Source organism: Fulmarus glacialis, unplaced genomic scaffold (assembly GCF_000690835.1).
Source record: "Fulmarus glacialis isolate BGI_N327 unplaced genomic scaffold, ASM69083v1 scaffold8697, whole genome shotgun sequence".
Classification (NCBI taxonomy): domain Eukaryota; kingdom Metazoa; phylum Chordata; class Aves; order Procellariiformes; family Procellariidae; genus Fulmarus; species Fulmarus glacialis.
The window spans coordinates 32,311-57,006 of NW_009221242.1; positions in this window are offsets into that span (position 1 = coordinate 32,311).

Sequence of the window (24,696 nt, forward strand, 5' to 3'; positions counted from 1 at the left end):
TCCACTAGTTTATATACTGAGCATGACGTCATATGGTATGGAACATCCCTTTAGTCAGTTGGGGTCAGCTGTCCCAGCCGTGTCCCCTCCCAGCTCCTTGTGTACCCCCAGCCTCCTCGCTGGTGGGGTGGGGTGAGAAGCAAAAAAGGCCTTGGCTCTGTGTAACCACTGCTCAGCAATAACCAAAACATCAGTGTGTTATCAACATTATTCTCATCCCAAATCCAAAACACAGCACTATACCAGGAAGAAAATTAACTCTATCCCAGCCGAAACCAGGACAAAGGTGTTCGGCATCGCGAGGCTGGAGAGTGCGTTGGGAGGTTGCTGGTGTCATTCAATGGCTTTTCCATTTTAATGTGCAGTGTTGGGGCTATTTGAGCAACTTTAAAAATCAGGTCCTATAGAAAGGATAAGGAAGATGCGTGCAAATGTGACCCCTTGTGCATTGTATCTTTTTTATGTGATAATTCATGCCTGATGAGAAGTTGTCTTGCAGACAGATAAATGGGGTGTAGGTTTTTCAGGCACAAATAGTGATGCAGAATGATGTTTGCTGACATTTATGGATAATACTGCAAAAGTCGATGTTCTTTCCTGACTGTTGTTAGCCTTTATGCTTAGCTTCTGTGCTGCTGTGACCTTCTAAGATGTGTGGTCTGCATGTTACTAAAAACATACAGCAAATAAACTTGTCCAGGCAAGAACATGGCCTTGATGCACAATTGCTACCTAGAGCCCTAGGCCTGAAAGAAATATTAGTGTTGGAGATGGTCGTAAGGAGTAATCTTCCAAGTCTCTCTCTATATTTAGTCCTTTTAAGGTTTTAGCTATGCTCTTGGACTATAATTTTTTTAATTGCAAGGGACATAAATCTTGTTGTTACATTACAAGGGAATGCAAAAAAACCCCCCAACCTTCTTTCAATTCACAATACATTCCTCATATTAAAACAGAAAAAAGTGCCCGACAGTGATGCTGAAAAGTGTACACCTTTTGAAGCTGCGTGGAGATAAATATTCAACCTATGAGCCAGGAGCAAGCTGCAGCAGGGAGTATGTGAGAGCTTTGTGGGGGAGGAATTTAATACACCCATGGTTTGCATAATATAAAAGAGAAGACCCCTCTTTCCTTGACTTACGGGAGTAGCCCCACTAAAGTCAGAGCTGCTATTCACATGAAGGAGGATTTGCAGATTGCAGTCTAATTTAGATGTATTTATTTGTGTAAGACAGGCTCAGTAATACAGATAATGCACAATTTATTATGTCTGTTAAGTTTTCAGATTTCCATCTAGTTTAGGAAGAATCCACTGGACTTTATCACTCTGGAAAATGAGCCTGTCATTTCCTGAAGAGTAATAAAGAGCATTGGCAAAGATTGTAACGTCTTTCAAGACCCAGCAGTGTTTCTGCGTAGAGTTTGTGGGCTGCCAGGCACAGAGTGCCCAAAAGGCCAGTTTTAGGTACCTTGGTGTTATAATATCTAACTAACCAAAGCACGGCTGGTTGAGCATTGCCAGCAGTTTTTGACTTTGTCCGTGACTGAGAGTGCACAGGAATAACAAAGCCCCTTTATACAATTATGGGAGGGTGGTGGAATCGGAATGAACTTGCTGGGAGTTGCCTTTTCATGGAGGAACGGGAGTTTCTGCTCCCAAAAGAGACCTCCTGTTGGACCTGTCAGACCCAAGGATCCAACACCAGCCTTCATACCTCTCCCTCGCAGTACTTTTAGGACGGTGGTAAGTTGGAGGTGGGGAACCTCTTCACATGAAGCAAAAGCGAGCAGCTCTCGCTGGAGATGAGTTGGGTCCTCAAACTGAGCAAAAGTTACAAGACGGCAACTTAATGAACCCTACACTATAAGCTGCTGTGATCGTGTCTGTCTTGGGATATACCTGTATTTCTTCGCTCTGTTTGAACATACTCTTTAAATTCTTTGAACACGTTGAGCACCTTTCTCAATCCTACTACATGTGACCATTGTCTGAACATCAACAAGCCGGATGCTCGTCCTTTCCATTTAAGCTGTGATGCATCTGGTGACATTTGTTTGAGAAAGTTTCCTCTTGTTGCTCATGTTCCCGTCCTTGCCCCGTGAAGGCACGGGATTATATTTAGCGTTCTTTCCTCCTGCTGCTCCAGTTCAGAAAGGACTGGAAAATTCTCCATCAAAAATTGGTAAGAATTTTCTGGCTGCCTGAGGGTACTTTCATTCCAGTCCTCGCCTCTGCCTCGCGTTGCCTTGTAACAGCAACGCTTCCCCAGGAACACGGTGTACCTGAGAGGTAGGACACATGCTTGCTGTGGTAGTTATTCATCATGGATGCTGATGTGGAGTAAGTTTGTGTGGCCAACAACAATGATAAAAGCTAGTTTTTAACAGGAGTGAAGCTGGGTGTGAGAGCTAGGTTGCTGGTGGGATCCTTTCAAATGGGAAGAAACACAAGCCGCTGGCTTTCTAGCTTTATGTTTGGGGGAATAAAGGACATAAAGGATCTCTTTTGCAACGTGGGTTAGATGTTAATGCAGCAGCTGGACTGAGTAGAGCAAGCACTCTTCTGGTAGGTGCACGAACAGCCTTGTGCAATGCTGCCTCTGTATACCTTTAGTGTTCATTCCTCTCATGCTCCATCCACCCAATACAAAACATCTTCTGAGGATGGAAACTAAGGTGGACTCATGCTGTTTATCCTCACTGAAGGGTAATTCTTGATGCCTTGTTTTTCTTTTTCCACTGCTCTCCACTGCTGAGCTGGCTCAGTGCTGGGCTGCTGCTTGCAGGCAGACAACATGATGTAGTGTGGGAACAGCTTCTTGCTGACAGTGTCCCTGAGCTGGTGATAAAGAGGAGTCCTGAGACATTCTTCTGCAGATCACAGTCCCAATTGCTCTCACGCTCCCTTCTGTCTTGTGTTTATCATACCTGCTCCCAGCAGTGTAGGAAGGGGGTGTGTTTAGATTGCTTTCATTTTTTATTAAAAAAAAAAAGGTTGAAACATTTGATCAGTCCTGAGAGGAAAGGGTAACCAGTGTGGTAAAATGTCATATTTTTAATCAGAGAAATTTGACACATCTGAGAGACAAATTGTTGCATTGTAAACTTCATTTGCAGTGCAACAGGCAGATGAGGGATGTTTTACTGCAAGACAGTGTTGCAGGAGAGCTCAGCGTTATGCATCTAGGATGAGGGTATCCTGGGCTTATAGTGAGAAATTCTACAAAAAGAACCCAAACCACCAAAACAACAAAAAACCACATTACCCCAAGTCTTCTAGAAAACCATAGCTCAGAGGCATGTCTTGGCATGTATTATGTTGTGTGGCTCAGATACTCTGTGGTCAGTGGTAGTCTTTCCATTCTATGTAAAGTGGCCTTGGGCAGATGGAGCCTGAGTTACCTGACTGAAGGGAATTTTCCCTTTTCATAAGTTCAAAATGATTTCTGTTTTCATCATTTATGTGCATCAGGACCATCCAGTAAAGAGACACATGCTTACAATAAAAAGAAGACTGAATCTGCATTCTTCTCTGTTGCTTTTATGTGGGCCTTTTGGCTCATGACTCACAGGCTCTTGTAGAGGCTTCCGAGCCAAAAATGCAGCTGCATTTTTCTGTGTCACATGCTGCCTTGCCAGGTCCAGTAATAGCAACTATTGGACAAGAGAGAAGAGAATAATAAAACCTGCCTTACCGCAAGTGTGTGTGGAATCATACTCGTGGGAAGTTAAAGATGACTTTCATAGCAAGTAAACATTTTTATAAACTTCCTCCATCTCCTCATCCCTATGCATATGCTGCTTGTTAACACCCTGGATGCTTGTGGAAATAGTACTACTAATAAAGGATGTCTCTGTGGTTTTGTGATGGAAGACCTGTTACCAGTGACTGAATTGTGAGATGTTCCTGGAAGAGTAAGATCCAGCAGTAGGGGAGAGGGTTTGAATTACAGCTGGAAAGCATTGAGAAATGCATTGTTTTGGCAAATACATTCAGCTGAGAAAAGAAATGCAAAGCAGAGACCCTGCTGGATCCTTGAAGTGGACTTCATTGCCTGTGTAATGCAGATGTTTCCCCACAACAGTTCACCAGCATGTTTTGCACATCTTCAGTCCCCAAAATGGTACTCTTGTCTATGTTTTTCGTCTTTCTAAGATTTTACTTTTACACTGTGCAATGATAAGATCTGACCTGTTGAAAGACAATGTAAAGAAGAAATGGAGCAATCTTTTGAACCGTGTTTTAAAGTGATGGGTTGGGAGTTTGGCCTTTCTTTAAAACCTTCCGGAGAAGCCCTGTGACGGTAATCAGTTGCATCTGATCAGAAGACAGGCTGTAGGCTTTGAGCATGTGCAGTTTTTCCAATTAAGCGGTTGTGTCCTATGTTGGATCTCTCTCATTGAGAATAAAAGATGCTTTTAGTGTTCCCTAAATTTGTAACAGCACTTGATATCTAGCCCATGTTTCCCCTTTTATGTAATATATATACTTTCTTAATGCACAAATTTTGAAGTGCTCTTTAGTGCATTTCTTACAAGCTTATGAAACTTCTCTTTAATCCATTACTAAAGTGTTGCGAATACAGACTATGACTGTAAACAGTATATGCTATCGGTGAAGAAAAACGACCGTCTTGGAGGCCTTTATTTTAAAGATTGCTTTTTGTTTTAATTAGGAAAAATGTCGGCTTGTCAGCATTTCGCTGCTGCTGCTTTTCCCCCACTGCAACTTCTTCATGGGAAGATAACTATCGTTATGAAACTAATGTTTTGTTTTTCTTTGTGCAAGATAGTGGAATGTGAGGTTTGTCCTGATGCTGCATCCCCTTGTGTTCTAGATGTTGGTCAGAGAAGGTCCCCCTCACCATGGGGATGGGGAAGGAGCACAGCTGGACCACCAGCCAAACAACGCTGCATGTTCTTGCACTGTTACTCTAGGAGCCTTGCTGGAAATAAGAAACCAGATGTGCTTGTAATGGGATTTTGGGTGACGAACAAGACCGTAAGAGTCTTTCTCTTGTAAATCTTTTCATTACACTGCAGTATTTCCACCCCGAGTCCTTCAGGACTTGAATAGTGTAGGTGGATTTACAAACTGTTGACATCTAAATGTGATCCTGCCTCAGCTACTCCAAGTCCTACATTTTAAATTTTCTGTTGAGTTCTAATCTGTAGCTGTCATGTGGATGAGCGAGTCTTTCACTGCTTTATAGATATCTGTTTGGTGATGATACATAAAAAGCTATATAAAAAACATACCTGTTTTGCCTATATTTATCTCACTCAAGATAGTGTGACTGCATTTTTAAGTCACTGATTGTTTGTATGGGGAAACAGCAAAACAAAAACCCAAACCCCAAGTTCTCCCCCCAGTTATTTCCAGTAGTTTCTATATCTGCGAAAATAATAGTCTCCAAGACAGTAATTTTTCCTCAGTGATAGCAATTATCCTTTTACATTACACATTTTATGTTTATTGTTATTTTAATAACTTGCAGGTTGGATTTATGAAACTTCTCTGATCTTTTGTCATTGTGAACTGCAACTGCTCAGGTTTCTTACTTCTCATAAACATTTTGAATAAACCTTTGCTGGCTTTTGTATCAAAATTTAACTTAAATTCCCTTTGGAAGCACTGAGATGTTGTTGAATCTGCTCCAAGGCAATGTAAGTGTACCTGTGCGTGCACCTTCCATGCAAAATGGAAAAGAAATTTCCTGTAGCCATGGAAGGAGCAGACTGCACTACTCCTGGTCTCTTCCTTCTCCATTTCTTGTGCCCTGGTCCTGCAAGGGGCTGAGCACTGTGCCCTTCTAATGCAGTAGAGAGCTAGGTCGCATATCTAATAGCAGCCAGATGAGTATTGCTGCCGACCTTGGTGACCTGCTTAGTGTTAAGCCACTGCACACTTTGCTGAGCAATGTTGAATGCACCGGGGGATTGAGGTCTTGGCTCTCCTGGAGAAGTGCTTGCTTCATAGCAACTGATTGATGATTACTTAGAGGAGGATGAGATCCATCTTGTTTGACGTCAGCCAGCTAAAAATTCAGGCAAATGCTAGCCAAGCTAGTTCTGCAGACCTCTGCAAGCAATGAGAAGACGGGCACCCCTAGAGCATGCTGCTTCCATCCTAAAATCACCGAATCATATGGTCAATAGACTGGGAGGAGATAACTAGCTTAGACTGTGCCCAATTTTTAGAGGGGTAAAATTGCGTGATGTGAATCTTCCCCTCCAGGTGCCCCAGGTCACTTTTACTCCATCCTTCTTGGAATAATGCAAACTGTACAAGAAATTGTTAAACATTGCTGGCTTTGCGAAGTTCCAAACCAGGTAAAATTGTCGTGATTTACATCAAAACCCAGCCTAATTGATAGGAACAAATGCCGTCTATGTTTAGACCATGCTGTTTTCTTTTTCCTATTGCTCTTGGGCATTAGGAGAGAGGAAGGGTCTGGGAACAGAGCAGTAGCGGAACAAAACAAGGTGAATTAAGGGCAGAGCAGGAGGCTTAACTTGCAATTTCCTTGTCTTTGTTGGTTTAAGTCTGACCCTCTGCATTGTTTAGTGTTTGTATTTAATTTCCTCGCTTGCTTAAGGAGTGGTTGAGGCTCGCAGAGCAGCTTCGAACCATGGTCAGGTGGGGCATGCAAGATTCAAATAAAGAACCTGGTTTTTACTTCCAGCAGAGACTTTAATGTTTTTTAAAATAGGTCAGAGAAATTAGATGCTGGTTCCAGAGGTGCAGAGAAACCTTTTAGTCCTGGTTGGCTCATAACTTTGTTCTGTAGCCTTGAGGATGAAAAAAGAAAGTCCAACCTCAAGTGTTCTGCTGAAGCACAGAAGGAGCTAGATTACTGCATTAGTGAGCAGAGTTTTGCTGGCAGCAAAATGGGATTTGATCTTTTGCTGCATCTCCGTGTTGAGCTTTTTTTTCCAACCGTAGCACTTTGCTCCTTTCCCCTCCTGGTGCTCTGGCAGTTGAGAGGTGGAATTTGCAAAGGAAAACAGCTGTAGTTCAAGCTGTGGAAAAATTACTGAAGACAAATCCTTTGGGGTTATTGGGCTTGGTCTCCAACTTCGAATTGCTCCTGTAAGTGTTTAGAGACAGGCCTAATCCTGAAGTCATGGGCTTGAGGGGAAAATGGGAGTGAAATTTTTCAGCCTGCAACAGAAGCAATAGAACTTGGATGATCCTAGTGCTTTCTTCTGACCCTAGTGTCATCTCAAAAAAACCCCAGAAACAGAAACAACCTCTCACCCTAAAATTAAAAAAAAAAAATAAATCAGTAGGTAGATGTTTATCTCCTGTAGAAACACTGGAAAAACTTCGTTTTTTCTCTATTTCTGTCTGACCCCACCTTTCCCATTCCTTCTTAATCACACGCATACCTGCTAGCCCATTGCCACTCTGGAGGTTTACATGAGAAGATCTCTGTTGCTTAGGAGTTAATTGGCTTCTGCTGGTTGTCCTTCCTCCACCTGAAGTTCTCAGGAGCTCTCTTCCTCTTGCGTCACCCCCAAGAATTTAGATGTCAATAAAGAGCCCTTCCCTGATGTCCCTGGGGAGCACGCTCGTGGGGGGAGCCCCTGGGCCCTTCAGCGGCTCGCCCCACCATGCACACGCCTTCGCAGCTGGCCTGGGCCTGGCTGGAGGGGCTGCCTGAAGAGCAGGCCCAGGGCTTTCCTTCTCTGGTCCCAGCGCTCCAGCCCCTTCTCCTGGATCAGGGAATCTGCTCCAGCAGAAAACTGAAGAAATGTGAGTCTCAGCCGAGCTGACCCTTGATCCGGCCAGCAGCAGACTTGTGGATGGTGGCAGCTTTGGGGTGGACAAGGCCTCTTGGTGCCAGCTGTTTCAGTTTGGCTTAAACCAGTTGTTGAAACCTCAACAGAACTGAAAGCCCTCAGTGGGGGAAGCTCGGCAGCTACCTGCAGAAGATCATCTCTAAAGCTTGGCTGTATCTTTTCCTGGCACTGCTAATGTCAGGTCTTTACTGGATGATCTAAGAGCTGTAAGATTTGTTCGCCTTTCACAAGCTGGCTGTTGGAGAGATCTTCCGTAAGGATTAACTCTTCATGAAGCAGGCTTTCTTCACCTGTGACACCGATCACTTATTACCATCTGATGGGTTATCTGTGATCTCTAGCAACCTCTAGTGCTAAATGCTTATGCTGTATGCTTGCACCCCGTGCACTTTTCTTTTGGTGAGGGAAGCAACATAATGAGCATTTGCTACTACTAAGAAGTAGGTTAAACAGATCAGGGAAGATGTGGTGATTATCTCAGAATACTTTTCTTAATCTAAACCCATTCTTTGCTTAGATTTCTGGGCATGCATTAAGTTCTGGTGTCTTTGTTTTCTGTTGTTTGTAGAAGTACCAGCACTTGTTCATTTATCTAAAGCATATTATTTCTTATTATTTGTGTGTAGGGCACACAAAAGTTAAACTGGCATCAGTGCGTCACTGTTCTCCATGGTGTAAATCTGTCTTTCTAGTCCTAAACGTGCTATGGAAAAAGTGCACATGCCCTTAGACGTCATGGTGAGCATTTTAATTGAGCATACGTTGGAGCGCTTTGTAAGTATAGATCAGAAAAATGTTGTTTAGCAATAGATGTTATCTGTGGAATAACGTCTAGGTTTAAGTCTGCTGCTGCTGTTAAGGGCAGGGCACCTGGAGGGGAAAAAAGAAACAAAAGTAAAATCATTATCTTGAAAAAGATAACTCAAGCATCAACAAATGAAAAGCACAGAGTATAAAGGTATTTGACCCAAGGTAAGAACAATATTAAATACTGTGGTATGGTCCCTGCCTTAAAACATTTTCCTTCAGAAGAAAAATAACAGTGTTGGGCAAACTGGTGTCCTAAAACCAGACAACTAGATCAGTGGTTTAGATACTCACTGAGGACCAGTCAGTCTGGGCACAGTTAGGGACAGGTATCTCTCTCAAGAAATGACAGTTCATAGAGCTCTACTTTTGCTGCTGAGGTTATTCCTCTATGTTGTTGAATAGGGGATTTATTTACACTCTTGGTGCAGCAGGTAGATGATGATTAAATCTGTGCCATTAAAGCTTTCTTGTGGGGACAAACTACTGAGCATCTGTGTGTGGCTAGGAAAAGCTCCTCTGGTGCCCTCGGCAAGATGTGCTCTGTGTGCAGAGAAATGGTGCTTTCCGAGAGCCTCGGTCTCCTGGCATTGTGCCGCTGCTCCGTGCACCCTGTGTGCATGGATCACGTGCGTGGAAAAGTTCCTGCATGTCCATGCGGGATGGTCTCAGGGACGGCAGCTGGGGCTGGACTGTGAGTCCGGGTGACTCCCACAGCCTGTTTACAAGGACAGCTTGTGCCTATGGTATGGGCTATTGGCCAGGTAGACTTTAGCACTGGCATTGTGCTCCCTGTGGCCATCATCTCTATGTGCTCCTTTGTCCTTTTTCCCCCACTCATAGTAAAAAAAGTCCTGGGTTGGATGGTAACCAAATGTGTTGCCACAAGTAGGCTGTGGTCAGCTGAAGCAAAGCAAGGAGCAAAAAACTTTCCTGGTCCTGAGAAGTATTGAAAAGGGTATACATGCTGTATCGAAAAAGCTATGCATGCCATTCCAGCTCAGGAAGACCAATGAAATGTTATTTGGTTTTTAATTTGTTTTTATTTATTTATTTATTTGTTTGTTTGTTTTGTTACCAGCTAACCCGCTTTGGTGCTGTGCAGGATGACGATCAAGTCCTGAAGAAGGCAGGCAATGTCTGACCAGAAGATTAGCCACAATTGCAGGAATATGGGAAAGGGGAGATCCAAACGGTTCGGGGCTGTGTTTGCAAGAGGTGAATCACCACTTGCATAGGTGTAGATGGGTAGATAGGCACTTGGAAACCCTACACGCACGTGGAAATGTGGGTAGTGCCTTTGCTTTATTGCCATGTTCGTGCTTGGGTAGCGCCTACAGCTCCTGTTGACACTCAGGTGGTGTTGCACAAGCGGTCGTTTACAGGTGCACTGGAAGAAGGGTGTGCCCCAGCAATTAGAGTTGGCTTTAACTTCTTGTTTTTCCTTCACTGCTCCTTGCACTGAGCAAAAAGCTACTTTGCTGTACCTGCTTGGGGTAGGTGAGGAGGGGGAGGGCATTCTGTTGGGAGAAAACTGTTGTCATCGCTTTAACTAAAGATCCTTTGCTTCAGGGAATGGTTGGGAGGAGAGATGCCGTAAGGCCATGAAGGAAAGTACTGGCAGATATGTCAGCAAAGTTGCCTAATTGCCCGGTGTACCTGTAGTAGGATTTAGTAAATGACGGTAGCCTTAATGTAATTTGTTTTTGTTTTTTTCCAGGATGCCTAGCAGCTGGTAGTGAAGTCATTGCAGTGCTAGTTTGGTGACTGGTTGTAACTCTTGATTAATGATAAAGTGGGGAGGAGTGCACTTTGCAGAGAAAATAACAAGTAGGTCTCACTCTGGCCACCTCCAGCCCATGTGTGAGGATGCAGGCACAGCCAGGATTTCACTTTTCTGCGTGAATGCAGAGCAGTAGCAGGCTCAGTTAATTCAGCAGGCTTTGAGATGCAGGTTATATGGACATTTGCTGACTTGTTTTGGGAATCTTTTTGCTGGTGGCGAACGCTTGCTTCGCCCCTGGCATGTGCTCAGGAGTTTCAGAAGTACTGGACAAAATCTGTGCCATGTGCTAATGCTATTTAATAATGTCCCTTGCTTTTCTACTTGTAATATACTGCGTTACTATGACCTGCCTCTCTAAAGATATTATTGTTGCAGGTGTCTGCCTCTTTGGGGGGGGAAGCAACTGAATGAAAACAATCTTTTTGTTGGGGGAGGGCGGGGGGAAGTCAAGCTATAGAAAAGCAAATCAGGCAACCTGCTGAAGGGGGTTGCAGGGTAAAAGATGCTCTGTGATTGTACGCTGGTGGTTTCCAGCCATCCACACTGATGTAGTAACTGCAGATCTGCTGCAGCTACAAATGGCTTGTAACAGCACCCTGTGCTACCTTCTGCCTTGGCAAAAATGATTCTCTACATAAACGAAACAAAATGCAAATGCAGTTTAATTCTCTGAGCTTTGCCATTGTGCACTCATTGATATCTGATGAACAGCGTTGTGGCTTCAGTTGTGAAGTGCCTACCTACTCAGCCTGCCTTGCAAAAGCTCGGATGGATCAGAACTAAGTATGTGCCAATGCGCTTTGTAACCACAGACCACATGTGTGAATACACCCAGAGACAAGCTGCGGGCCCTTCAGTACAGGATGGACCCAGAGGCTTCATTCAGAGATTCCTCAATAATCTCTGAAAATCACACGAGCTCTCCCCTCCTCGCTACCGTACCGTGCCTCACTCATTGCCTGCTTTGCTGCCGGCATCGCTTCTGCCTTTCATGGACCATGGTGTGGGTGGGAAAGCATTGGGGGTGTGGAGGAGGGACGGTGTGCAGGAAGGGTAATATGTGGAAGTAAAAAGTTCCCAATCTGCATTTTAATAGAATTAACAGTTTATTTTACTGTTAAGGTAATATAACAATGAATAGGTGAAAGGGGAATACAAGTATGGCATTTCTCTAATAAGAACATACTAGTCATTTTAGAGGGTTTCTAGATAAGGCATAGCATCTCTTCTTGAGGCTTTTGTTTGAACAAGGTTGCGCAAATATTGGTAAGCAGCTTCCAAGCTGATACTATCACACTTCCTTACTATTGCAGTTTTCGTGCTGTCAATTTTCTTTTGAGCCTTTCAATATTGAACATGTGGACTGACCATGACACTTAACTGCTTTTCAAAATCTAAATAATACTTCTCAGCCCTGATGCTGGTATAGTGCTTTTCATCTGAGCACTTTACAAAAAGAAGGTAAAATTAGGCTGCTAAGCTGCAATTTGGTACTGTGTTTATTGACATAAAAGGTCAATACAGTGTAAAAGAATATTTCAAACCAAGTGATTTCTCCCTTATGTCGTATCAATGCTATGAATAGGAATCGCTATTATCTGGAAGTATTTGAGCCTATTCAGTAAAAAACCCACACTCAGAAGTCTTAGGGAAGGAGCCTTCTCTTCCGCATAAACTGTTCATGCTGAGTGCTCATCAAATACCTAAATTGCCTTATTTGTTGTCAGAGTTGATGGGTGATCTCTCTCTGTTGACCCTGTGCTGATAATGCTTTCTTAAACGAGGCTGCAGCTGGGGGTTAAATCGCACGGCGCGGTGCAAAAGTCGCTCCAGTTGTAAACTGAACAGGTTTCACTGGAGTTATGTCATCTCTATATAATGGGATGTTAATTCTCAGAGGAGCGAGCACTACTTGTGAGATACAAGGGGTTGCTAGGGCAGACTTTAGACGTATCCGTTGAGTTTGAATGTGAATTTGGGCGGGAGATTTGGGAAAAGGGCTGACTTTGCTTTGGAGCATCTCTTCTGCGCTGCTGTGGATGGCACTGCTGCTCAAACACTGAGCTCCTCACCTTCAGCTTGAGCTTCTGGGGCAAGGGAGGTAGGTGAGGTGTACTTGAGTGGATCTCACATGTTTGGAGTCAGATGATGGCTCTGGGAAAACGTGATCTGCGCTATGCAAGTCTGCAGCTAGCTGCCTAAATGCTTAATTGAGCTGTTGTGCAACCCACCTGTAATCTGAGTGCTGGGTTGCAGATTTTTGTTGCATCATTAGACCTTCTCTTTCATTACTGGTTTAGGACCATTATACAGATCTCCTAATTTATATGATTAAATGCTGCGCAGCTCCAGTGACACGTTGATTCCAGCAGTAAAGCAACTTAATGCTGCAGTTGCCCAGCTGGTGTTCGGCAGAGCCCAGCAGCCGCGTGGCGGTGGATGGAGGCAGCCAGCTTTTGAAGAAAGCGGGGACGTCGCTGCTGTGTGGGTGGAGAGGCGATACCAGCCGGATTACAGACTGTGCTGGCAGTCACCTGTAAAGCCTTGGGCGGGTCGCTTCATTTTCTGGCCCTTTGTGTCCCCTCCCAGCATTTATCTATTTAACCTGTAAACACGGTGGCAAAGGGATTCTTGCTGCCTGCCTCCATGGTGCTTCGCACGGAGAGACCTTGGTCTTGGCTGGAGCTGCAGTGGCAGACAGGAATATAGAGTTGCACTTTGTATTTCATACCAAGGTGATCCTTAACATGGAGGAGAAAGCTTGTATTAATGTGTCAGTGCATGTTGTATGCTGGTATTTGGTTTCAACATGTACGTGTTCCCTTCCTTATCACAAGGTTTCTAAGTACAGTAAAAATTCTTTGTTTTATTGATTTTTTTTTTTTTTTTTTAAACTGTGTGAAAATGAAGAAGAAAATCAATTTTGTACATGGGGAAAGTCAGATTAAATAAATGAATTGTGCAGGCTACATGGCTGGAGTTGGAGTGCCTTGCAACTGCTGGTGATTTTGACTTCATTCCTGTGGCGATGGAGCTCGATGAGCCTATTTAGCTCAATTTTACACGTGGGAATTGAGACAGAGGCCACAGTTGACTGGGACAATTTTGAACAGTGAAAGCATGGGGATAATGTTGTGACCTTGATGCCATGGCCTTGCTTTGAGCAGGGTGATGGACCAGATGACCTCCAAAGGCCCCTTCCAACCAAAATTTTCGCACGATTCTTATTTCCAACCACTCTGCCTTTTATCAGGGTCGTATCCTGTTCTGGGGGTGACGTGTCACCTTCCCAGGAAATGTTTAGCCTGATCTGCTCATGAGCTGCACCCAGTATTTCAAAGAAAATAGGCGCATTCTGTTAAGTGGGAGATGTGGTTAAGCGGCATTTTCCTTTGCATTGAGACGTTGTGTTGGTAGCTCTTGATGATGGCTGTATTGAAGTACTCCTTGGCTTCACTGTTTGTGCTTCCTCTGTTTTCTGGTCTTCCGAAGGGGATTTATTTCGGGCTTTGGCCCGTGTTAGCAAGGGGGCACAACTTACTCAGATTGTAACCTGAATGTCATGATAGAGGAGAGATGGTTCTTGTAGATTTTCTCCCTGGATGGGAAGGGCAAGCAAACAAAACAAAACAAAAAACAAAAAACAAAAAAAAAAAAAGGAGAGGGGAAGGAGAAGAATCTGTTGCAGAATTAAAAGAGTTTGTATTTTAGGAGTGGCTGTGGGCTTGAGATGTTATTGCAGCTTGCTGCTGTTTGCTTTATTTTTTAGCTAATCACTCTGATATTGTTCCCCAGTAAGGGGGATGGTGGTCTTGCCATGGTGGTTCAATGAAGTGTTAATGCATTGCACAGATTTTAAACTCTCCAAGAGTTAAGTTTTAATATCTCCCGCAGACAGTCAGCCATGATGGTCTTGTGGAAATAGTTTGAAGTCCTTATCTCAATGTGGTTTTACAAGATTGTCTGGAAAGAAGCAGTTGCTGTTTAGAATGAACATTGTGACATACTTCAGTTTAAAGAAGATCAAATTTCTGGACCAAGTCCTGCTTTTATTATTAGTAAAAACTGCAATGGGGCACAAAATACTATTATTCTTTCCAGTTTCTTTTTCTTCTGGTTTCAGCCTTCAAAATGTCAATCGTATGCCTTTCAAGAGCACTTGTGCAGGACCGTGCTCTCAGAGGTCAGGGGGGTTTCACTGCTTGCAGAGTGCCCATGGCACCTTGTCTTCTCCTGGGGAAACAGGTTCCTGGGGGTTATTGCACAAGAGGAGTTTATGGAGCTCAGGTTGCTGTCAAGAGACAAGGCAGAGAGGCATAACGCATCCCCGGTCTCTTTGTTTCACTGCTTTGTGATTGCTGGTGGAAGTAAAAAGCAAACCCAAAACTTCTTTCAGTTCTGTCCAGATCTCCAAATTCTAGAGAGAAAATTTGTGTCTGTCCAGGGCTAGAGTGAGCAAGGAAGCACTCTTGGTTGGGTGCTTCCTTGCTTCCCTTTTCCACCGGCATGGGAATATTTCTGTCTACAAGTTCAAGGCGATGCTGTCAAAAGACTTTAAGTTTCAAAAGTTAACTTAGCGTATATGAAAGAATTTTTGCCTCCCAACTCTTGGTAATCAGGATTAATGGGACTCCAGTTAACATCTTAATATTATTGCTTGCTCTGCAATGTGTACAATCATGTGAAATATGGATATGTTTTACTTTCTATTGTTTTAAAATTCTTGGCTTTTCTTCATCCAGTATGCCAAGTCAAATGCTGCCCTCTAAACAAAACCCATTATTTGCTTTTAGAAGAACCTTGCGTGTCTGTGTCAAAATGTGATGAGCTGCAATCTGCCCTCTGCTCTGCTGGTAAAAATGTAGTGTGATGCAGCGGTTAGTGGATCCACGTTGCATTTACACTTGTCCAAAGCAAAGCAGATTTTAGGCAAATATTTTTTATTCTTCTGTTTATATTGCCAACATGTGTCCATTCATTTGTCTCACTGAGTGCTGTAGCAGCTTGGATGCTGCTGCTCTTCGCTAGCCTTGGTGTGGACCTGCTTGACTTTCCCTTGAGGTCAACCAAGGAAGAAGTTGCTGCTCTGAACATGGTTTCGTAGCGTGTGACTGTGGGAAATGCCTTGTCCGAGCAGAGTGTGTCCAGGCTCCCTTCCCTAAGGAATTAAGAAACACGGTTCAGACCATGGGACAAACTTCCGAAAAGGTCTTGTGAGCCAGTTTCTCTTGGGAGACGCAATAGAAGCAGGAAAAGGATGTCCTGTAATGGGAATATGATGGTATATAAGTATAGGCTGTGTATTAAAAGCAAAAGGTAACAGCAGCATGCAGTTGTACACCCAGCAATTTGGGACATGAGGAGGAGAAGTAATGTTTTTCTTGACATCATTTGATATGAAATTGTGAGGAGGTTTTATAGCGGGCAACAGCCAAAACTCGGAAATACTCCAGAGGTTTGTTTGGGTGTCGTAGCTGTGGGATTGGCTGTGTTTGGGCATTTTGGCTATCAAAAGGTTCCAGCTGTATCAAATAATCCCAAATAATCAGCAGTTCATCTAGATCATTAGTGCCCTGATCTTGGTGCTGTTTTTTGAATTTGTTGAAAGCTTTGTGATGGCAATTGCAACCAGATGGTGAGATAACTTGTTCGACGTGTCAAAGCGATCAGCTGGCAGGGCAACAAAACATGCAACACTTCTCAGAAAAATAAAATGGGTTTATATTCAGGGGGAAAAAAGAGCAAGTTTGAGGAGTGGTTTCCGCTGTGCCGGGCAGTGTTTGGGAAAGGTGGGCGTTCGCTGGGGAGGAACCAGCAGAGCAACTGGAAACCCTGAGGTCCAAGTGTTGGTGCTCTACCAAGCGTGTGTGTTTGAGAGCCCCAGCTGATTGCTCCTAAATAGATTTTCGACACAGGATACTCCTTTTTTTGCTGTGTTAGTCACTGCCATTCATTTCACTTAGAAATGTGGAGAGAGTACCTTTTGATGCTTAGCTCCTCTGCCTGTAAAGGAGACATCAGATGCGGATCACCCCTAAGCTGTTGGGCTGTTTTTTGGGGAAAAAACTTATCTATTACAGGAATTACATATATAATCCACCTTGTCTTTTTAAAAGTGTAAACAGCTGTAATGCTGTCCTTAAACTTTATTTCCCTTTCTCTTCTCTAAACATGTTTCAGTAATTCGTCAGTGGAATGGGTAATTTCTGCTTTAGCTGTCTTGGTATGTAGGGAGCAAGACCATGAGCAATCTGCCATCAAATAATCCTCTCCTAGCAAACAAGATGGGTTTTTTCCCCTATTTTTATTAAATCCAAGCAGAACAGATTGAGTAAAGGCAAGTATCAAAAGGACTCTCCTTTACATTCTCATTTACTTTAGTGAGCACTCTGTGACTATCGTGACTATCGGCCCTTTTCGGCAAAAATTATTCAGAGTTACAGGTCGGAATATGGGAATGTTGGCAAAGCAGTGTAGAAACCCGGCTGCTTTTTACAGCTTTCCTTGTAAAGATGCCGTATGTCATCATCTTCCCGTGATGATACAGAATAGTTTTTTATTTGTAAAGCAGAATGAGCTCACCCATGAAACATAATTTTTAAAACCATCTTTTTAAGATTTAGAAAAGAGGAGCTACGTCAGTGTTCATCAACACTCGGTAATGATTTCCCAGTAAAGGAAGAGGAGGAGAAGAAATCCACACAGGGAAATCCTTCTTCTGAAATGGGTGTGCTTAGGCTTGCGGGAGTTATCCTTATAGCAGTTTCATGGGAAGCAGAAATCAATTCTTTGGTGAATTGCTTCTTTGATGTGGACAGCCTTACTGATTGTGCAGGCTCTTTACATACGGAACTAAAATGTATATCTAAGACTTTTTAATGTTCTTTGCTTCTTCCTGTAGCAATCTAAAAATTCCTACAGAATAAAAGCAAACAAAAAAAAAAGCCCAGAGGAAGAATTTTATTATCTGTATTACTGCTTTTTATTGCTAGGCCAGTTGATTTTCTCCACTTGCTAATACTTTCCAAGTCATGAGCATCCAAGTAAGCTTTGCATGTGCGTCTCCCTACACACACCCTCATTCCTTAGTGGATATGATGAAAAACCTGCAGTGATTCACAGCATACTCAATATCTACTTCAGCAGTGTTAGCCATATCCGTATTGCTTGTTGGTTCAAAGGAATAGCAGTAAACCCTGCTTTCTCTGCCAAAATATTACAAGTATGGTATTAAAAGCCAAGTTATCAGTGTCTCACAAATGAATGAAACCACTGTATTGTTGTAGTATGTGCCTTGGAGAGAGCTGTTAACTTTGGAGATCAACATGGGATGGCTAGTAGGAGCCTTGGGTTAATGTTGCTTGCTTAATGTAGTTAATCATTGCTTTATCAAACAGTAACCATCTTTTAAAATGTGGTCCTGAAAGTAATACTACAGGAATGCTGGAGGGAAGTTCCAGTCTGTTTGTTTGTGACTGCGAGGATAGTTTTTACTGGTTAATGAATCCAAAGAGGGTTTGCGCGCTCTTGACAGGGATTTCAGAGTTCAGGTAATTCCTCTTTCAGCTCCAGTAGTTTGCCATAAGAATATAATTCGGAAATGTGTGACGCTGCAATGAAGAAATTAGTGCACAATCCTGATACTTCAAGAGGAACAAGAGGGCAAACTTTTTTCTTTTTTCCAATTTGGTCTTTGTTTAAATCTATATATTTGTAGTAAATTGCCTTTTAGCATGCAGTACCCTGTAATACCTTGCAAAACACTCCCTGTTTCTCAGCAGACCACCAGCAGAATGGACAAAAGAGACTTTTAGCAATAAATCTTAAGAAAACATTGTGTAAAACCAACCTTGAGGTGTTCAGGTGATGCTGTTCTTGTGTTGATGAACGAGTGAGATTTGTTGTGCAATGCATTATCTTCCAGTGTTGTACATTCCCCAGCTAATTCACACAATACAATTGATTCCCAGCTGGTAACTAGTTTTGCCATTGTTACTTCTGTGCTTGTAATTGCACTTTGAACTCAGCAGGTTGGCTCAGGCTGTGAGATTCCCTGATTACGGATGCTTTCCCAACAGGGAGAGCGCAGGGGCGGAGTCTCCTCTATCTGGTAAAACAGGAGGAGGCAGTCGGTGTGTCGCGCTTGCGTTCGGTGATGTGTGTGTAGCCGCAACCTTTGCTGGTGTGGTAACCAAATGATGGCATAAGGTGCCCTGATGACTTTGATTTAGCTAATAAAATCTCCCACACAGCATTTAATAAGCTAAAGCCCAATGTGGGCTTTTTTTCCTTTTGACATTTAACTCACTTTGCTCTTTCCAGGTGTGCTCAGTAGGCCAGATTCATCCCTATGGATGAATCTACTGGGTAGATTTTGCCCCAGAGCAGGAAATCAACATGTGGAAGAGTGCAGGCAACCCAGAAGGGTTTGGCAGAGACTTGCTGGTAGATTTGGGCTTCATCTGCTGGCCATTACCTGCCATCATCTACTTTTGGCACTTTTGTTCCTTTTAAAATACGTTGCCTTAAGGGAGTTCTCAAATAGTTTGATGAAGTCTGTCATGGAAGGGTTGTGTTTAAGATGGGTGTAAAGGCCAACTTAGAGGCTTGGAATACGGTGATGGACAGTAGATCAACAGCTTTGGGGATAAGCCAAATAGCAGGGAAGTAACAAATGCAACTCGGCAGCACAATTATTCTTAGATGGTCCGGATGCCCCTGTTGGTCTATATATAGCCCTATACTTTGTGTGGTCATCGCATCGCCCCTGTGTGCTTATGGAAACCTGGGGTGGGTCACCACATGGGGCTACCGCGGGAGGCAATGCATGGCTCCCATATGGCTAGCAAGGTAGAGGATGGTTTCCATCCCGCTCGGTGAAGGTGGTGTGATGCCTGTTTGGGTGTTGGGACCCCCAGCAGCCGTGCTGTCCCTTGCATCTGGTGACCCCTTCTTCTTCCCTCTCTTCCAGGAGCTGAGCATTGTGACCTGCCCTGCTCCTCCCTGCTCCGTGTGGGAACGACCTGAAGGACATCTTGGAGCCACCTGTACTGCTTCATGCAGTTAAAGTAAGGTTAAATGTTTTGGCAGCTCTTTCAGGTACAAGCAAGGGTTGAGGCGAGGGGCTTGGGGGAATGGGTTTGCCCAGCTTACCTGCTTGACAGCAGGAGGGGATGCTGATATCAAAGCACATGTTGTAAGCAAATTCGACAAGTTATTTTGCCATAAAATACAACTTCTTTGCAGTGGAAGCAAAAAATAAAAGGAAAGGGATGTGTGGTTTCAGCCCTTACATCAAGCATATGCCATGGTGTAAAGTAGCACTTAACACTTGAGCATCAGCTGGTTTTCCCTTTTATTTTAAGATACGACTTTCATGTCCCTGGGGCAAGCATGTGGTTATACCCTGAGGATTGCCATGGAAGCCAGTCAGAGCTCAGGTCCGTGGGGCTTAGGTCCCGCTGGCTGCCGGTCGGACATGCCTCCCAGTCGGCACGATGGCCGTCTGTCTGTCCTGGAGCGGTTGTGGCGTTGAGGCTTCTCGGTTTGTTTTTCTGTTAACACCAGCTTCTCAGTGTGGTGAACCAGATCAGGGGATGGATCAAACCTAAAAGCGAATATATGGTTATTGCAATACTGACAGTAGCTGTTCTGACTCATGGAGTTACACCCATTCTCTCCAAAAAGACTTGAATTTGCAAAAACTGTTAGCCTGAAGCAAAGAAACTGCGAGAGGCTTGCTTGGAAATGGGTGCTTGCCATGTTTGAGCTCTGTCGAGGGAGGGAGGGAGGAAGGAAAACCACCACAAGCTGCCTCTTTTCTCCTCCCACTGTCTCTAACCTGTTTACCTTCTGCAGTGTCTCACATTTTCCATGGTCTTGCCTGAGAAGACCGGCGCTTTAACGATACTGGGTCCAAATCATTTGGTGTTACTGAGTTGTAGCAACAGCTGTGTGGATTTATCATAAACTGCTGTTACTGTAGAAAGACAAGTATTTATTGTAATTATTTAGGTTTCCTTTTTTCAGTGGGGTTGGGCAGGGGAATTATACCTATTTTCAGAGCTTGAGAAAGAAATGAAGTCTTTGGCAAAATTATGAATGAAACCTGCTTTGTCGGGAATGAATATGTGGCTGGCTGAGAGCGGGTCTCCAAGTTCATCATGAACGTCCATGCTCATTAGCCAAATGTATGGGGCCGTGTTTAAAGGAGGACACCAGTTGCCAGGTAAGAGAAGCAATCTGTGGCTTGATTTGGCATTAGTTTCTTAACTTCTGCTAATTTCTGGAGTGCGGTGAGCTTCCAGCGATTAGTGCTTGCTGCTGCAGAAAATGCCAGACCCTTCCTGGGAGTCACCCAAGGGATGACTTTTCTGCACGGCAGCAGCAGAGAAATCTCCAGGGAGCCGCAGCACGGGCAGTGGGAGCTTCTCACCTACCTCCTGCCTGGGAACCAGCCTCTGCATCACGTCTGATTTCTGGGTGTGCCTCCTCTGAAGGATCTGGAAAGAAAAAAAGCTAAACTGGAGTTTAGGAGCAGCATTCTCATACCCGTTCCTTTTTTTGCCTGCTGGTCTAGTATTTCCATAATTGTGCTTATAATGATAATCTTTTCATTTCATTCATACAGTGGTTACTGCTTAATGAACTTCATGTTAATGAGCTCTGTAACATTTAAAATAGCTGCATAACTTGAAAAAAAAAAAAACCCAAACCCCAGTAATAAAGGGACCTATTTCCACTCCCAAGCTTAATCCTGCGTTACAACGTAATTGCAGAGAGTTGCCTGGCTGGCGAACAGCTGCACAGCGTGGGCTCTTGGTTCTGCATAGCTGCTTGTCCCCGAGCTGGGGTAATAAATGATTTACTGGGGAGGCTGGGACCTGTGGGCACTTAACCCGTTTGATTCCTGAGGGACTGGTCTGAAAGGCCACTTTGTAAAGGCAGTTGAAAGAAATGATTTCAGGTGCGAAGTGGGGTGTCTGTTTGCAACATTTGCTTTTTTGGGTGTGAGCTAGAAAGGCTCGAACCCAGAAGGTGAGCTAGTGGAATTGGGTAGAAACTATGCTTATTTGGATTTTTATTATCTGATGCTTTAATTAATTTAAAAATGAGATTTGAATGAGTTTTCTCTCTTGTCTGTTCTAGAGATGTAATACTTTCTGTTGCTTGGGGTTTTACTTTTTTAGGGGCATTTCCTGGATGTGTAATGTAATACAGTGTCCTGGGAACAGAGCTGCAGCTCTCATTTTTCCTCTCTGGGGATGTGGTACCAAGTGCACTTGCTGGGTGAATGATATGCATTTTTTGAGACTGTCATGCCTTGGAAGGGATGCTCCAGTAAAACAAGCATATTCTGTGACTGCTTAAATAAAGTATTTGTTAGAGGAGAATATTTTTCCCATAGTTTTGTGAGTTGAAAGAAAAGGAGCGCTTAAGAAGAAACAATTCTTAATTTTGCAGTGGCGGATGCGGTTGTCCTGTGCCACAGGGAGTGGGGTTAGCACAGGTTCTCCAGTAGGAAACCTGAAGTTTCTGATGAAGTTTCCTCTTGTGGAAAAAAATGCCAACCAGGCTTTCCCTGAGTCCGCGATGCCTAGAGCTGCAGACTGAGAGCATTTACAAAAGGGAGCCTACAGGGAAAAGTGAGTCTGATGTATTCTTCAGAGAGGAAAAGCACATTAAAACACTGGGTACTGAAGCTGCTCTGACCGAAATGAGGGCGGAGGCGTCTCTTGGATGTTGGTCTTGATGCCAGTTTTTCCAACTCTTACCTGTGGCTTTAGCAGTTAAGGTTGGTGCATGCACTTATTAAAATATGCATTGGATAACTACCTGGTTTGCACATGCTAGGAAATATTTAATAATATTTGTCAGCATAAAAACGTGCGTGGTGCTTTGGGCCTCATGAGTTGTTTTCTACTCCAGGCCTGCATTTTTGGGAACGTGGTGCAAGTACTGTGGCTTGTGGGACACAGAGAGAAGGAGGGTCTTATCATTCAGCTCTAGGACTTGGGGGTTTTGTTTCTTTTGCTGAAACCATCATTGCTTAGCGTAGTTCCTAAAATAACATAGCTCTGAGAGTCAGGAGAATAGTAAGGTGGAGAAAGCTGTTTTTAGGACACATGCTATAGTCAAGAGTTGTTGGAATCAATAGAGGCTTTGCTTTCTCCCACTGCACAGGTAAGGCTGCAGGCATTTTGGTGCTGATGACAACTATCCATCATGTTTATCCTTTTATACGTTTGAGCGAAATACTCCCCAAGTCCTGTTCTTCCCTCCCCACTGTTCTTCACCTGGTGCTGAGCGTCCGGAGGCACTGTTGGTCCCATATAATGCATCTTTGCTTTCAAAGGTAACTAGCAACTCTCTGCTTTGGCTGCCCAGCTTGATACCCTTTGGGATGGACCCTGATTCTGCAAAAAATTCTGGTTTTACTTGTCCTTTGAAAATTGGGGCTTTTCAAGAAGTTCCTAGTTAAGCACCAAGTCAATAATCGGTCTTACAAACGTGAGCTGGTTCTCATTGAGAACTTCCCCACAATTTACTGCCAAAATGTGTATTCAAACTACAAAGTGTACTGGAAGGTATAAACTGAATTTTACTCATTTGAAGAGGCATCTAGAATGTCTGCTGAGGATTTCTGGAAGTTAATATTGAGCCTGAGATAAATGTCTCATGCATACGTGAAACAGCTGCCCCAGAACCTGTTGGAGGACTTAATTTGAGTATAAACATACGTGTGCTTTTGCGTACATGCTGCACTTTAATTCAAGTCGACTGTTAGTTCTTAACTTTATTAGGATGTAGCTACTTGAACTGAAGATGTGGTCTGTGATTTTTATTTTATTACAGCAGCATGATAACTGCTTTTGAAACATTGTTTAGATTTTACAAATTGGTATCTTAAATATTGTTTGCCATTAGTAATATTTCAAAGGAAAAAATTGACAAGTGAGGGCAGGGTTAGATCTTATTACAAGTGAATTGGTTGACAGTATGTGTGTATTGTAAAATGGGAAATCAATCACCCTGTGTTGATGACCCCTGGACATTTACAAAAGGCTGGTCTTTACGTTGCACAAATAGATTCCGGACACAGGAAAGAGGCTTATGACAAGAGGATGAGATCAGTTTGTATAATTAGAACTACCTAATAATCCTTTTACTCTCTGTTTTTCCAACTTTTACAGTATCTTTTTTATTTGAAATTGAGCATATGGACTGTAGAGTGATAGCCGCTGTGATTTGAGTTTTGTGGGTTTGTTTTTTATATCTACTAATGGGTGAAGAGATGGGAGCAGGGAAACCAGATGTGCACATTTCAGAGAGATTGCTGCCTTCCTCTGCTAGGCATGGGGAACTGCGCTGCTTTTATTAACCCTACAGCGCTTCATCTCTTTCCAGACTTTGGGTAGGAATTAAGTAATCCATTAAACGATTTTTTGACAATAAGATTGGAAAAAAAGAAAAAGAAGAAACTTCATCCTGAGGCTACGGGTTATTTGGCCAGGTATTCATCTCTGGAGTAAGACAGGGCTGGCAGAGCTGGGTAAGGGACTTACTATAGCATGAAAAAGGCTTAAGCTTGTTTTTTTTATGTGTGTATGTATACGCTAGCCTATACCTTGGCTTTGTGTTAAGCTTCATTATTTTGGGAAGGATAATGGGATACATTTGGGGAAGGGAAGTGGCGTGGCTGGGGGGTTGGCTGGAACGTGGGTGACCCCAGAGCAGCGGTGGGTGCAGCCCCTAGGAGGCCCAGCGCCCAGCCCAGGAACAGTGCTGGGCCAGTTCCTGCTGCCAGGAAGCTGAGCTACATTAAGCAAAGCAAGTTAATCTATATCCAGAGCATTTTATTAAATCATCAGTCAATTAAATCAGTGACGCTCTGTTAGCTTGCGTTCCAGCTAGGCTCCCGGCCCCTCTGCTGCGGCGTAACCTGCAAGTTGTTCAGCTGTAGCAACTCCCTGACTTCTGTTTGGTGGGCTGTTATATGTGAAGGCCGTGGTACTGAGGTTTCCAACACCGTTAAAAGAAAAAAAGGCAGGATTTTAGGCTGATTTTGCAATTTAATATGTTCTTTTTCCATTTTTTCTAGGGGGAGAAGGGCGTCATGAAGTTTCTTTTCTTTTCCTTGCTGTGAAAGCAATGTGCGTGTGTCTGGTTTTCCCAAGGGTGGCTTGCTGGGTTACCTCTGCGCCTTTGGAGGCAAGCGACGGTACAGCCAGGCCAACACAAAATGCCTTTAAACCTCCTTTCCATTGCTTGCAGCCAAAAGAAACTCCTGTGTATTT